This window comes from Helianthus annuus, chromosome 9 (genome assembly GCF_002127325.2).
Source record: "Helianthus annuus cultivar XRQ/B chromosome 9, HanXRQr2.0-SUNRISE, whole genome shotgun sequence".
Taxonomy (NCBI): Eukaryota; Viridiplantae; Streptophyta; class Magnoliopsida; order Asterales; family Asteraceae; genus Helianthus; species Helianthus annuus.
This window is the reverse complement of record NC_035441.2, coordinates 35,806,494-35,822,174: the sequence shown is the minus strand read 5'-3', so window position 1 is coordinate 35,822,174 and position 15,681 is coordinate 35,806,494.

Below are 15,681 nucleotides of genomic sequence, written 5' to 3'. Positions count from 1 at the left end.
CATCAAGATTCAAGTGTTCTAGGATGATGTCATCATGGTGTTCTTGAAGAACCTCATGTTTTGGCCTCAATCCACCAAGAATAACTTGGATCTAACCGATTTCCACATAAACAAACACGGATCTTTCCTAGATCTAAACATTTACACGGTGAAAAGGATTGAAAGATGGTTTTCCAACTTTCTTTCAACTCTTTTACACTCAATGCCTTCAAAACCGATAGAAACGGAGCTTATGCCGACTTCCAGATCATTTTGGTGGTTGCATGACTCAAGATCCAGATTCTATCCACGAGGTTCACCGATTTCGGGTTAAACGTTAAACTTCGTTCCGAACAGTTCACCGGCCGGATTTGGGTGATTCCTGTCCAATCAGGAGAATAAGTAAGAACGAGGGTTCTATGGTTCAACTTGTTGTAAAAAACATCTCGATATAACGACAAACAATTAGAACAGCCAAGTGTTAGACGAACAGGCTGATCAGGTCAGAATGCTGACCGATCTGACTGCTGTCCGAACGGACAACCAGCCGATCGGATGAGTCAGCCGATCGACCAGGCCAGCCGATCGGCTAGCACATGGTCCCACACTAGAACAATTCGTTGAAGTCTGATATTGTACGAACTGCTGTTCGATCGGACTACCATCCGATTGGATTACTCTACGGATCATGAGATACTATGCTTTAACACTTAATCGATTTTCAACATGTTCGATGCACTAGGAGTGCCACCCGATCGAACAGTCGTACGATCGGATGACACCCTGCTGGGAACTTGTTTACAAAAGTACCTAACCGATCGGATAGCCGACCAATCGAACGACCGTTCGATCGATCGACCTGAAAGGAAAAGATACTTCAATGTTTTCAAATGCTACAACGAAAACTTCAAAAGTCAAACCATCATACACAAACACATCCTTTTCAAAGGAAGAAACAATCCACTCGAACAGCCATCCGATTGGCCTACCGACTGACCGGACAGCTGTCCGAACGGATGGTCTAACCGAACGGTCAGCCGTCCGATCGACCAGCTGTCCGACCCTCCAACACTTGTTTTCCATTTACGCGTTGCTTATCGTTATGCTATCGAACTATTCAGGCTAACCTTACTCTCAAGTGCTCCCTTCAATCCATCCATCACTGTGAGTATACTCGAACCCTTTTTGCTTTAGCACTTTTGGATGTTACATACGTTACTTATTCTAAATCACAATCGAGCACACTACTCAATTACTTTGAACGCTAACCGTTACCGCATGTATTACGTGACTAAATGAATGCTTGTTGGTATGTTTACACGTGGAATGCTATCTACCTGCCTTAACGACGATAGTACTATAGTTTGGACTCAGCACCCGTTCACACGGGGGTTGTTAAGGACAATTACTTGCATGGATTACAGTGGTAATCATGTATTGCGAACTGCCTCGGGCAGTCAACCCGCAGTCATTGGTATCGATAGATCCATGTCGATAATTAACATGCTTCGTTTTCCTCTGTGTACGTGCTGGTTATGCGTAAATTATTTCGAACTCTATATGCTATTATCAAACTTGTATGCTCACCTTTACATTTTATGTATTGACTTTATTTTAACGTATGTGACAGGTGTTTAAGATGCTTATCTGCTAGGAAGGCGAATCTAGAATAAATGTCTAGAGTATAGTTATCTGTAGATCTTGCAGCTTGAGTCTCTAGACATAGATAAACAATATTTATATTTATATTTAAATCTGAGTTGTCGGAACAGAATATTTGACTGGATTTTATCTGTAATAATTTGTTTGCAATTTGAGGTACGGTATGGGACGTATTATATAAATTAGATAGTAATGATAATTGTTATGGAAACTTCTGGACAATCTGTTTCGCTCAGTGCCATGCCCCGATGATTATGCCATCGGTTGGGGTGTGACAGATTAGTATCAGAGCCATAACTATAGGGAATTAGGCTAGACACGACCTAGTCTGGGTCGATGTCTTAGAGACCTAGACTATAGTTAGGAACCAACAGACCAAGCTTATGTGCTATATATCCTGCTAAATCTCGCTTACACCACACTATCACCGCACTCGAAATTTCAATAATGAGATGGCGATTTAGTCAAGATTAGGTGTGAAAACCGCAAACTCTTGACTAAATTGCTGGATCAATGCTGTTTTTATCAATGATTCCTTCATTCTTTTCAATAACGAACGCTTGTTTAACGAGGAATTATACCAAATTAGGAGTGAAATCCGTATTTTGATGAATAATCTCCTCAATTTACTAAGAACAATGAAGAATTTTCTAAGCTAGGGGTGAAACCCTAACCTTGACAACTTGTTCCGGCTTTTATTTATCTCACCAAAGCCTCGACGGACTCCAACGACCTGAACTCACAAGTATGACCTAGGAAGTGTGTGCCGAATGCCCAAGAATCGAGGCAGAAGCCGATTCCGAAGGTCAAAATCTGACGACAAGTCTATTAAGAATAGTCGAATCACTTTGGAATATCGATGTCTAGTAGCCGCAGACAATCTATTCCTCGATTTTTACGTGTTCCGATTTTGAGCCCGCGAATGCTGACTCTGATAGTTCGTCGATTTTATATGTGTTTATCTGTTTACATGTTTAAGCTTTGAGGATTTTTCGATTTCGCTACCACTACAATCGACACACACTATTCTTCTATCTCGATACACTACCAAGTTGCTGCGAATCTAGACTACATTATGCCACAATATACGCTTATACTACACTCGACATGCTATGCGATTATACCATACTACTCGATATACAATACGCGACCGATATATACGAACGACACGCGAGCTTTGAATGATAGGTTTCTGTATTCTGACTGCCTCTGTGATTAAACGTGTATGTGCTTCTGTGTTTAGGTGTCTCTGTGCTCTACGTGCCTACGTGCTTATGTGCTTCTGTGATTTCATGAATCCGTGGTTATGTGCCTATGTGCCTGTGTGTTTGTGTGATTCGTGTTTCGACGTGTTCCTAAGCCTTAGTAAGTAGTAGACGTGTGAGGTGAGATTCAATTTTGATGTGTCTGAGACCTACGACGATGTCTGTTGCAGACAATGTCGTCATCTGGACACCGAACCCCACTTACTCGCCAAGAGAAGAGAGACAGACGTCTTGCTGCTATCATCGCCAAGCAAGTAGCAAAAGCTGTGAGCGATGTCTATGAAAATGTCAGCAAATCTTTCGAGGAGTCGAGAACTGAAGCTCCCAAAGATGCTGCCAAGACTGTCTTTAGCTTCAAACAGTTCAAGGCATGTGGACCAAAAGAATTCACCGGAGAAGATGGCCCAACAGCTATGTTTCAATAGTTTGATTCCATCGAAGTCACTCTGCGCCAAAGCGGCTGTCCAGCAAATCTCCGTACCCTAAACGCAACCGGCGTCTTCCAGTCCCGAGCTCTAGACTGGTGGATGGCCGAACGAAACAAACGCATAAATGATGCAGCTTATGAGCTGACATGGGAAGAGCTGAAAGCCATCATGATGGACGAATTATGCCCTCCCTATGAACGCCAAAAGCTGGAGGACGAGTTTTGGAACATTAAGCAGAAGGATGGAGATAACGCAGCCCTAACTGCTCGCTTTAAACAGCTCAGCATCATCTGTCCCGATCAAGTCAAGACGTCAGACATGGCCATCAAGAAGTACATTCGAGCTCTACCCGATTGTGTTGCCGATTTTGTTCATGCCGCGAAGACTTCAACAATTGAAGAGACTTACTTGCTTGCCGCCGAGATCAACGACAAGCGAGTAAAAGCTGGTTTCTAGGATAAGCCCTCCAAGTCTCTGCACCAAGCCACCACTGCATCGACCCCCGAAACCGCCACTGCTCAACCATCCAAGTCATCACGCCGCAAGAAGAAGCACAACAACAGCAGCTCCAGCAACAAGAACTGTGCGGCCACTACCACTGCTGCCCCTCTGCAAGCCGTACCGGCTTAGCAGCAGTCTCATCATCGACCAGCACCAGTTACTCAAGCACCGCCAGCAAAGCGTGCTTACACAGGTCCCCACCCGCTCTGCCCGACATGCTCATATCATCATCCGGTGGGTCTTGCCTGTCGTTTCTGCACTCATTGCAATTTGTATGGTCATTTCACTGCCAACTGTCGCTATGGTCCCCGTAACACCGCAACTCCTGTCACTGCTCATCAAGCTCTACTCCCAACCCCTCAAGGCCAACACGCAGCTCAGGCACCCGCGATCAATGCTCGAGTCTGCTTCGCATGTGTTGACCCTAACCACTTTGCAAACATGTGCCCGAAGAGGGTTGTGAAGCAAGAGCTCTAGCAGCAGCAGCCTCAGCAGTAACAACTAGTAGCGCGCGCCAGAACCTTCAACATCAATGCTCGTCAAGCCCAGGCTGACAACAACGTGGTTAATGGTACGTTCCTTGTGAATGGTATTTATGCATCGTGTTTGTTTGACACTGGAGCCGATAACTGCTTTGTGTCGTTTGAATTCGAGAAGCTCCTTAGTCGTAAACGCTCTTATCTTCCCTCGTCGTTCGAAGTTAAAGTCGCTACTAGAAGAACTGTCGCCGTTAATTCTGTTCTTCATGATTGTACTCTCGAGCTCAACAGTCACATCTTCCCGATTGACCTCATTCCAATGCAACTCGGAAGTTTTGACATCATAGTAGGCATGGACTTTCTTCGAGAAAACCATGCTGAAGTTGTGTGCTTCGATAAGATGATTCGATTCTCGCTCGCGAACGGTGATTTACTATGTGTGTATGGTGAAACTACTTCGAAAGGTCTCAAGCTCATGTCGTGTGTCCAAGCTACCAAGTATCTCCGCAAGGAATACAGAGCTTTCTTGGCCAACATCGTAGTAGCGAAGAAGGAAAAGAAAAGGAAAACAGAAATCAAAGACGTTCCTGTGGTCCGTGAATTTCCTCAGGTGTTCCCTTATGACCTTCCCTAACTACCGCCAAGTCGTGATATCGACTTCCGTATCGACCTCATTCCTGGAGCCAACCCGGTTGCCAAAGCTCCTTACCGATTAGCGCCGTCAGAAATGCGTGAACTCTCGAACCAACTCCAGGAATTACTTGAAAAAGGTTTTATTCGCCCGAGCACCTCTCCTTGGGGTACACCAGTCCTTTTTATTAAAAAGAAAGATGGGTCGTTCAGGATGTGTATCGATTACCGGGAATTGAATAAGTTAACCATCAAGAACCGCTATCCCCTACCTCGCATCGACGATTTGTTTTATCAACTGCAAGGTGCTACGTGCTTCTCGAAGATCGATCTATGCTCTGGCTATCATCAGTTACGTATTCAGGATGAAGATATACCCAAAGCCGCTTTTCGCACTCATTATGGCCACTATGAGTTCGTTGTTATGCCTTTTGGTTTAACCAATGCACCCGCGGTTTTCATGGATCTGATGAATCGTGTGTGTAAGCCGTATCTTGACCGTTTCGTCATCGTGTTCATCGACGACGTCTTGATCTATTCCAAATCAAAATACGAACACGCGCAACATCTACGTTTGGTTTTCGAGTTACTCCAGGGGAACCAACTCTATGCCAAGTTCTCCAAGTGTGAATTCTGGTTAGAAGAGGTTCAGTTTCTGGGTCACATCATGAATAGTCAAGGTATCCATGTCGATCCTGCGAAGATTGAAGCAGTTAAGAGCTGGATTACGCCTAAGAACCCGTCTAAAGTCCGTTCTTTTCTCGGATTAGCAGGCTATTATCGACGATTTATCGAAGGATTCTCCAAGATCGCTGTGCCACTTACCGCTCTTACTCATAAAGACATGTCTTTTGTTTGGGGAACCGAACAAGAGTCTGCTTTCCGAACCCTCAAGCATAAGCTTTGCAATGCTCCTGTTCTCATGTTGCCCGATGAGAACGACGGTTTTATTGTCTATTGTGATGCTTCTAACCTCGGTCTTGGTTGTGTTCTCATGCAACGGGGCAAGGTTATAGCTTACGCTTCTCGACAGCTCAAAATCCATGAGAAGAACTATACAACCCATGATCTCGAGCTAGGCGCGGTTGTTTTTGCATTAAAGATTTGGCGACACTACCTGTATAGTACCAAGTGTACGATCTTCACCGATCACAGGAGTTTACAACACATCTTTGATCAGAAAGAACTCAATATACGTCAACGCCGATGGGTAGAACTCCTCAACGATTACGATTGTGAGATTCGTTATCACCCAGGCAAGGCAAATGTCGTTGCCGACGCGCTCAGCAGACGGAGTTATTTGCTCAGCATTCGTAATACTCAAGCCCAACACGATCTTGAAACCCTCATCCGCGAAGCCCAACATGCCTGCTTTAATGAACGCACTTTGAAGAAGGAGAGAATCTATCACGATGGAGCTCAGCTTGTAAGCAAATCGAATGGGATCCTCTATTTTCTGGACCGAATTTGGATCCCTAAGCGGACCGAATTATGAAAGATTTTAATGGACGAAGCCCACAAATCCCGATATTCTATTCATCCCGGTGCCGACAAAATGTACCAGGATCTTTGCTACAAGTACTGGTGGCCGGGCATGAAAAGGGATATCGCCCTCTATGTCCGAAGATGCCTGACTTGTGCAAGGGTCAAGGCTGAACATCAAAGACCCTCTGGCTTACTCGAACAACCCCCAATCCCTATATGGAAGTGGGAGAGTATAGCTATTGATTTCATAACCAAGCTTCCACCCACGTCATCAGGTCACGACAGCATTTGGGTTGTCGTTGATCGTCTGACCAAATCAGCCCACTTTTTGCCAATACAGGAAGACTACAAGGTAGAACGATTAGCCCGAATCTACACCGACGAGATCATTTGTAATCATGGTACGCCTCATGACATCATCTCTGACCGTGATGCTCGGTTTATGTCGCGATTGTGGAAAACGTTTCAAGCAGCTCTTGGTACGACGCTTAACCTGAATACCGCATTCCATCCACAGACCGACGGACAGACTGAAAGAACGATCCATACTCTTGAAGACATGCTCCGTGCGTATGTCATAGACTTCGGTGGCAATTGGAATAAATACCTGCCGCTAGTTGAATTCTCGTACAATAACACTTATCATGCCAGCATCCAGATGGCACCATTCTAGGCCCTATATGGAAGAAGATGTCGATCGCCCATTGTATGGCACGAGATCGGTCACTCGCAATTAACCGGTCCTGAGCTATTACAAGAAACGACTGACAAAGTCCTCCAAATTCGAGACAATTTATTGAAAGCTCGGGATAGACAGAAAAGTTACACCGATAGACGACGCAAGCCCCTTGAATTTAACGTTGGCGACTACGTACTCCTAAAGGTATCACCTTGGAAGGGTGTGGTCAGATTCGGCAAGAAAGGGAAACTAGCGCCTCGATATGTTGGACCTTTTAAGATTCTGGAAAGGATCGACAAAGTCGCCTACAGACTCGAACTACCGGAGGAACTCAGTAATGTCCACCCAACTTTCCATGTGTCGAACCTCCGAAAGTGCCTGGCTGAGCACGATCTAGTCGCACCTCTCGACGACCTTCAAATAAATGAAACGCTACACTTCGTGGAAAAGCCTGTCGAAATCGTGGATCGCCAAACCAGGCAACTCAGACGCTCGTGCATTCCTATTGTGAAAGTCCGATGGGAAGGAAATGAGGCACAAAGTTCATTTGGGAACTCGAGAGCGACATGAAGGCAAAGTACCCGCACTTGTTTAAGTGAAAGTCTAGAGAGAGAAAGTTCTCAGACGTGATTCACGGAGTTGTACACCTCGACCTAATTTCGGGACGAAATTCCCTAAACAAGGGGAGGCTGTAACACCCCGTGTTTTCAAAAGTCAAAGTCAAAGTCAAGATTGAAGTCAAAGGGAGAAAAGATTGCTAATTACAATCTGCCTCTCCTTGACCAATCCCTGTTTTGACTTCTTTGACTGTATGTAATCTATTTTGTGTTTACGTTAGTTGTATTATGTGGAGTAATTAATTACAATCGAATTAATCGAAGTTTATTTATCGATGCGAACCGATTTACGACATTGAATAGTAGGAAGTAACAGTGCGATAAAGTTAATCGAACTAATCTAATCATCATCGAACTCGAGACTCGAATTACGCGAATTTTGGTGTTAATATATGTGTGTGTGTGCCTTATGTGTTACTTGTGCGTGATTACTTTATGTTATGTGTGGATCAATCGAATCGAAACTCGAATCTTGAAACTCAATCGAACTTAATCGAAAACGAATTATGATAATTGGTGGCGAAAAGACAGCGCGAGATAGGAATGCTTGTATATAGATATAGTGGTTGGGATTAAAAGTAATTTGAATAGGTAACTCCATCGTATCCTCGTCTATCGTAATCGGAATCGAAATATCAAAAATCATCGCACCGAACGCTCGAATCAGGCAGCTGAACGATCAGGCTCTTAGCCGATCGGACTGCTGTCCGATCGGACAGGCTGCCCGATCGGGAGGCCTGGCCGATCGGCCAGCCCTTTCTTCTTTTGGCAGCCTATAAATACCCCCCTGTTCTTGTCATACTTACCATTTTTGGAAAGCTCTGACCGACCAGCTCGTTTCATCCTAAATCTTGTACTTTCTTGATCTACACGCACTCCTACACCTTTCTATCTTTCAAATCCTGATTTCTAACCGTGAAATCATCAAGATTCAAGTGTTCTAGGATGATGTCATCATGGTGTTCTTGAAAAACTTCATGTTTTGGCCTCAATCCACCAAGAATAACTTGGATCTAACTGATTTACACATAAATAAACACGGATCTTTCCTAGATCTAAACATTTACACGGTGAAAAGGATTGAAAGATGGTTTTCCAACTTTCTTTCAACTCTTTTACACTCAATGCCTTCAAAACCGATAGAAACGGAGCTTGTGCCGACTTGCAGATCATTCCGGTGGTTGCATGACTCAAGATCCGGATTCTATCCACGAGGTTCACCGATTTCGGGTTAAACGTTAAACTCTGTTCCGAACAGTTCACTGGCCAGATTTGGGTGTTCCTGTCCGATCAGGAGGAATAAGTAAGAACGACGGTTCTATGGTTCAACTTGTTGTCAAAAACACCTCGATATAACGACAAACAATCAGAACAGCCAAGTGTTCGACGAACATGTGAATCAGGTCAGAATGCTGACCGATCGGACTGCTGTCCGAACAGACAGCCAGCCGATCGGATGAGTCAGCCGATCGACCAGGCCAGCCGATAGGCTAGCACATGGTCCCACACTTGAACAATTCGTTGAAGTCTGATATTGTACGAACTGCTGTTCGATCGGACTACCATCCGATTGGATTACTCTAAGGATCATGAGATACTATGCTTCAACACTTAATCGATTTTCAACATGTTCGATGCACTAGGAGTGCCACCCGATCGAACAGCCGTCCGATCGGATGACACCCTGCTGGGAACTTGTTTACTAAAGTACCTAATCGATCGGATAGCCGACCGATCGAACGACCGTTCGATCGCTCGACCTGAAAGGAAAACATACTTCAATGTTTTCAAATGCTACAACGAAAACTTCAAAAGTCAAACCATCATACACAAACACATCCTTCTCAAAGGAATAAACAATCCACTCGAACAGCCATCCGATCGGCCTACCGACCGACCGGACAGCTGTCCGAACAGATGGTCAAACAGAACGGTCAGTTGTCCGATCGGATACCGTCCGATCGACCAGCTGTCCGACCCTCCAAAACTTGTTTTCCATTTACACGTTGCTTATCATTATGCTATCGAACTATTCAGGCTAACCTTACTCTCAAGTTCTCCCTTCAATCCATCCATCACTGTGAGTATACTCGAACCCTTTTTGCTTTAGCACTTTTGGGTGTTACATACGTTACTTATTCTAAATCACAATCGAGCACACTACTCAATTACTTTGAACGCTAACTGTTACCGCATGTATTACGTGACTAAATGAATGCTTGTTGTTATGTTTACACGTGGAATGCTGTCTACCTGCCTTAACGACGATAGTACTATAGTTTGGAAGCTTCTGGACAATCTGTTTCGCTCAGTGCCATGCCCGATGATTCCGCCATCGGTTGGGGTGTGACATTTGATTTGATAGCAACGTATGTTACACCCAAAAGTGCAAAAGCAAAAAGGGTTCAAGTATACTCACAGTCGGTGCTCAGCAAGCAACAACTTGGTTAGATTTAAGGGAGCGCGTGTGAGATTATCCTGATTACAGATTGATAGCATTAGCGTTGAATAGTGCACGAAACGGAGCAAGGTGTCAATGGATCGGACAGAACTCCGATCAGATGGCAATCCGGTCGAGTGGCCGGTCGATCGGGTGACAATCCGTTCGGAAGGTCATCCGATCGGGTGACCATTCGATTGGATTGCTACCTCATAGGGAAAGATGTGTTTGTGTATGATTGTTTGCCTTTTGAAGTTTTCGTTGTAGCATTTATGAAAACAGAGAAGTATCTCTACCTTTCAGGTCGGTCGATCGAACGGTCGGTCGATCAGGTGGCAACCCGATCGGGTGGCTGTTCGATCGGATGGTGATCCAATTAGCAAGACACTTTGGTTGCTGATAAGTTCACAGTAGACTGGTCGCTCGATCGGGTGGAAATCTGATCGGGTGACAATCCGTTGGAACCGATGTGTGATGAGGATTTGTAAAATCGTTTAAGTGTTGAGGATCCAAAAGTCAGTCGATCGGATGGTCGTTCGATCAGACGGTAATCCGATCAGACGGCAATCCATTCGTTGTTCAGATCCTTGAATGTTGAAAATTTGTGTAAGTCTTGACCCCAAGTGCAGCCCGACCGGATTGCTGGTCGATCGGGTGGCAGTCCGATCGGACGGCAATCCGATCGGGCGGTAACCCGTCCCGCAATCTTTTCGTTTTACATCTTGGCTATTTCATTAAGTTTCTGCGATTTTATCGAGACGGTATAACTACGAGCTAAACAATGGATGTCCACCAAGTCCAAGTCATCGGATCGGATGGGGATCACCCCGTCCGATCAGTTAACTGTTCTTGATGGTTGTTCGTGTTCAACATGCTAAGTCGGTCATCTCGTTGATAAGAACCAGTTCTCAAACCGGCACTTCACTAGAGAAAGAGCAGAAGGTCTGTACGAGCTCTGTTTCTACCGGGTTTGAGTAAAAAGTTAAGAAAGTTTGAAGAGAAGCTTAGAAAACTTAGATTTGACTTAGATTTAGGTGAGGTTAGTGTTTATACACTGTGGAATCTATCAGATCTAGACTGTTCTTGATGAGATGAGGTCACACTTGATTGTTCCTAAGAACTCCATGATGACATCACCTTGGAACGGCTCAAATCCGAGGATTTAACGGTGAAAAAGTGAGATTTGATGGCGAGAAAGATGAAGGAGTGTGTGTAGATCGAGAAAGTACAAGATTTAGGTTGAAAACTTACAAGAATCGCGAGAAATCGAGGGAAAATAGCCCAGAAGCATGTTGGTCGAGTGGGAGCTATCACATCATTTGAATAGTGATGTGACAAGGGCTATTTATAGGCAAGAGAGGAGAGGAGGTGGTGTAGTGCATCGGATCGGATGGCTGTCCGATCGGTTGGCTGTCCGATCGGATGGCTGTCCGATCGGATGGTTGTCCGATCGGATGGCCATTCGATCGAGTGCCATTCAATCAAACGCCTCCGGCGAGCTGAGTTTTGGCGTTCTGTTTCGATTGTTAAGCGTTGCGATAGTTTGGTTACACATTCTCATCCACATTTTCATGTATTTATTATAATTTAGCCACGTTGGGTCGTATATACATATCCATATTTCAAAGTTGCGATACCATAACCGGGTTTTGTTTCGAATATGCGTTACTTTGTGACGCTTCACGGTCACCGAGGAGGGTAGAATAGGTCCTCACTCAATGTCATCATGAACGTTAATGTTTGTGATGCGATGTGTGTTTTCTTGAGTATCGAGTTGCACTGCGACACATCACGGCTATCAAGGAGAGTAGAATTGGTCCTCACTTGACATCTTCGTGGTTGTTAGCAAGTCCAATGTGATGTGATAGCGATAAAGTATGCGTAATATGCGAAAATACTGCGATATAGGGATATATGCGATATAGGTGCATTATGATCCGAATTCTGGTGCTAGGCGTAAAGAGTACAACGAGTAGTAACAACGCACGAACGTGCGGGTTGTTACAGTCTCCCCTGCTTTAGGAAATTTCGTCCTGAAATTAATCCACAAAAAGGGTCGCGAGGGTTGATGCGAGCGAGTAAGCGATAAAAGCGACGAGATAGCGAGCGATCGATAGAGAATTAACGCGCGAGAGCTTTGCGAAGACTAAGCGAGAGCGACGAGTTAAAGCGATTCGCATGATTAAAAGCGATAACACACACAAGAATGCGATCCCAAGGCGTTTTAAATTTTTCGAAAAGTCGATTAATTAGGAAAAACTTGTTCATGAAAATCTTCTCACGGTGCGGCGTTAACTAGTATTGATGTCCACACCAGCGCTATGAAAAAGGTTTTGGTTGGGTTACTAAAAGAATTTAAAGTGATTAAAACTCGTTTTACGAAATTTTTTCGTCACGCGGCAGTAACTTGAGTCGATTGTTACTCCAATGTTACAAGAAAATCCCATTGTATACAAAGGTTTTGATCAAATTTTAGAAAACGTTTTGTAAGAAAAGCTTTGTTTACACAGGGTTTTAATAATATCAAAAAGTTTTTTAAATTTAAGGTCGGCCCCGCATGGCACTTTCCCACGAAAGTTCGACAATATGGTTAAAACACTTATGTATAGGAAGTACCAGCGGCGTATCCACCATGCTTTAGCCATATGGCTTCCGTCTCGTGAGGCAGTGTCATTCGTGTCGACATAGTATAGGCAGATTTGCGATGACTTGATCCACACGAGAAAGGGTTGGATCAAGTCCTGAAAGGTGAACTGAGTGATGAAGTCGTTTTCGAACTCAGTTTAGCGATACAAGCGAGGGCGATAAGCGATTAGCGGTATACGATAACACAACACAACAATAAGCGAAGACGGCGGCGATAAGCGAAGAGCGATAAGCGATATGCGGCGAGCAGTAACGACAACCGTCGAGCGATAGGCGACGATCGATGCGTTGCAAGCGATGGGAAACGTGCGCGATGAATGCGATTCAATCGAATTGATTAACACCACAAAATTTAACTAACATTAGACCCCACATGGCCTTTTTCCACGAAAGTATGCTGATATGGCTAAGACACTTATATATAGGAAGTACCAGCGGCGTATCCACCATGCTTTAACCATATGAGTTTCGTCCCGTGAAGCGAGGTCATGTGTGCTAACTTAACACAGACAACACGGATATTGGTAAGCGATAGCGATAGCGATTACGTTAATCGATACATGATGAGCGATGGAGCAATACACAAGCGATAGAGTGATACCCACGATATGCGATACATAACAAGTGGTACACACACCTAAGCGATTAAGCGAGAACACACCAAAACCGATAGCGATTCACACAATAAGCGATAACCAGCGGTAGAGATTGCGAGATATGAACAATATGCGATCGCGATTTCGAGCCATATAATAAGCGATTTAGATTGCGAGGTAGATTCTAGTGATAATGCGATTGCGAGCGTGTTGACTTACGAAAAGTCTGGCGATTACACGCTTTGAGTTGCGATTGAGATTGTTACGCCTTGCGATGTAGTGTAATGTGTCGAAAATAACCACAATAGTATATTAGGTCTACGTTCCAACTCCACATGGCCCTTTCTTCACAAGACTTCGGTTATCATGGCAAAACACCGCCATGTTTCAACCATACGCCTTCGTTCCGTGAATAGGTGTCACGCTTCGTCAGACATGGTCAAGACGCTTATATATAGGAAGTACCAGCGGCGTATCCACCACGCTTAACCATGCCCTGAACGTTGAGGCATCATTGAAACTCACTACGATCTCCGTGCATTAACCGAAATAATCCCGTGTGCACCCGTGATTAATTTTATTCTTGCACGTTTATCGTACCTTATCTCAAGAACGCATAGTAGGGGTAAAATACATTATATAGTACATAGTGCTAGCGTATAGATCATGCGCGAGTATAAGAGAGAAATAGAATCCACATAAAAGAGATTGACGGCGATAAGTCGTATTATTACAACAACATTAACAAGCAAAATAACGTTGCGGTGGAGTACTTCTGCGGAGACTGCGGTTGTTGCTGAAAATCCTCAAGGCTGCGGTCCTGTGCGACAGTGCTGCGTAAGATTACCATACCAGTTGTAATTCGCGCAATAGCGACAGTTAGCTTCTGGCGGGTGATGATACGTACACGTGTAACACAGTGGATGAGTTCCGTTGTAGGCGTGTTTGAAGTGAACTGGAGCTGCTCGTAGAGGTTCTAGTTGCGACAGTCCAGTTGTTGAAGAGTCTGGGCTCATGGTCTTTCGTTTACGGCTGGGCTGAGCATCCTGAGATGATGTAGTGCCGTCGGCGGATTCGTCTGATGATTCGCTGGAGATATCGTCGGAGGAATCCTCAGAAGAATCGTTGGTAGATTCGTTGGAAGAATCGTCAGAAGAATTGATGATGATTGCTTAATGAGCTTGTTTGACAGGATTCTTGGAGAAAAATCCGTCTAAGGCTTGTTTGTTGTTGATTTCTGCGGCCAAGTGGTAGGTTTCTTCGATGGTAGCAGGTCTTGCAGCTTCAACAAAATCGCCCACACACTCAGGCAAGCCGCGAATATACTTCGTGATGGCTCTTTCTGACGTGTTGACTTGACTTGGGCAGATTAGGCTAAGCTGTTTGAACCTTGCGGTGTAGCCATTATTGTCACCGTTGACTTGCTTGATTTTCTAAAATTCGTCTTCTAGTTTCTGGACTTCGTGAGGAAGGCAGTACTCTTTCTTCATGAGCTCTTTCAGCTCGTCCCAAGAGAGAGCGTAAGCTGCAGAGATCCCACATTTGTTACGTTCGGCAGTCCACCAATCGAGTGCCCGCGATTGAAATACTCCGGTAGCGCAAGTAGTGCGAAAACCATCGGGACACCCACTCTGACGAAGGGTAACTTCGATAGAATCGAACCACTTGAGTAGTTGGGACACACCTCCTTCACCCGTGAACTCCATCGGGTCACAGGCTTTGAATTGTTTGTAGAGGAAAGCAGATTGCGGCGCTTCCGTCTTAGAGTCTTCCGAGGCTAGAGAGTTGTTGAGAGAGTGCACTTGAGCGACAATTTGAGGAATGACCCTGGCCACTTCCTTGGTCACAAGCATGGTTGCAAAAGTCGCTAGGTGCTCCCTAGTCGGTAGACCGGGGAGTTGAGATACTCGGCCTAGGCGGAGAGTACTCGGAGAGTACTCGGACATGTTAATTATAAAGAAATTAGTTTTTGGAAATTAAATATATGTCAAATAACATAAATCTACTAATATTTATAACAAAATACGTGAAAATAATATTCATTATATAATATGATAGGCATAGAAATTATGTTTTATTATTTTTTAAGTCAAACTCGGCCCAAGTTGACCTACTAGATACGATTTTGGCCGAGGTTGACTGCATTTGACCGATTCCAAGTAATTAGGCGGAGTCAAAGAAAGTCGCCTCGGCAGCCTACCTTGTAGCGACTACTCGGGGAATACTCGGCCTTGGAAACCTTGTTTTACAACCATGGTCACAAGCGAGGAAATC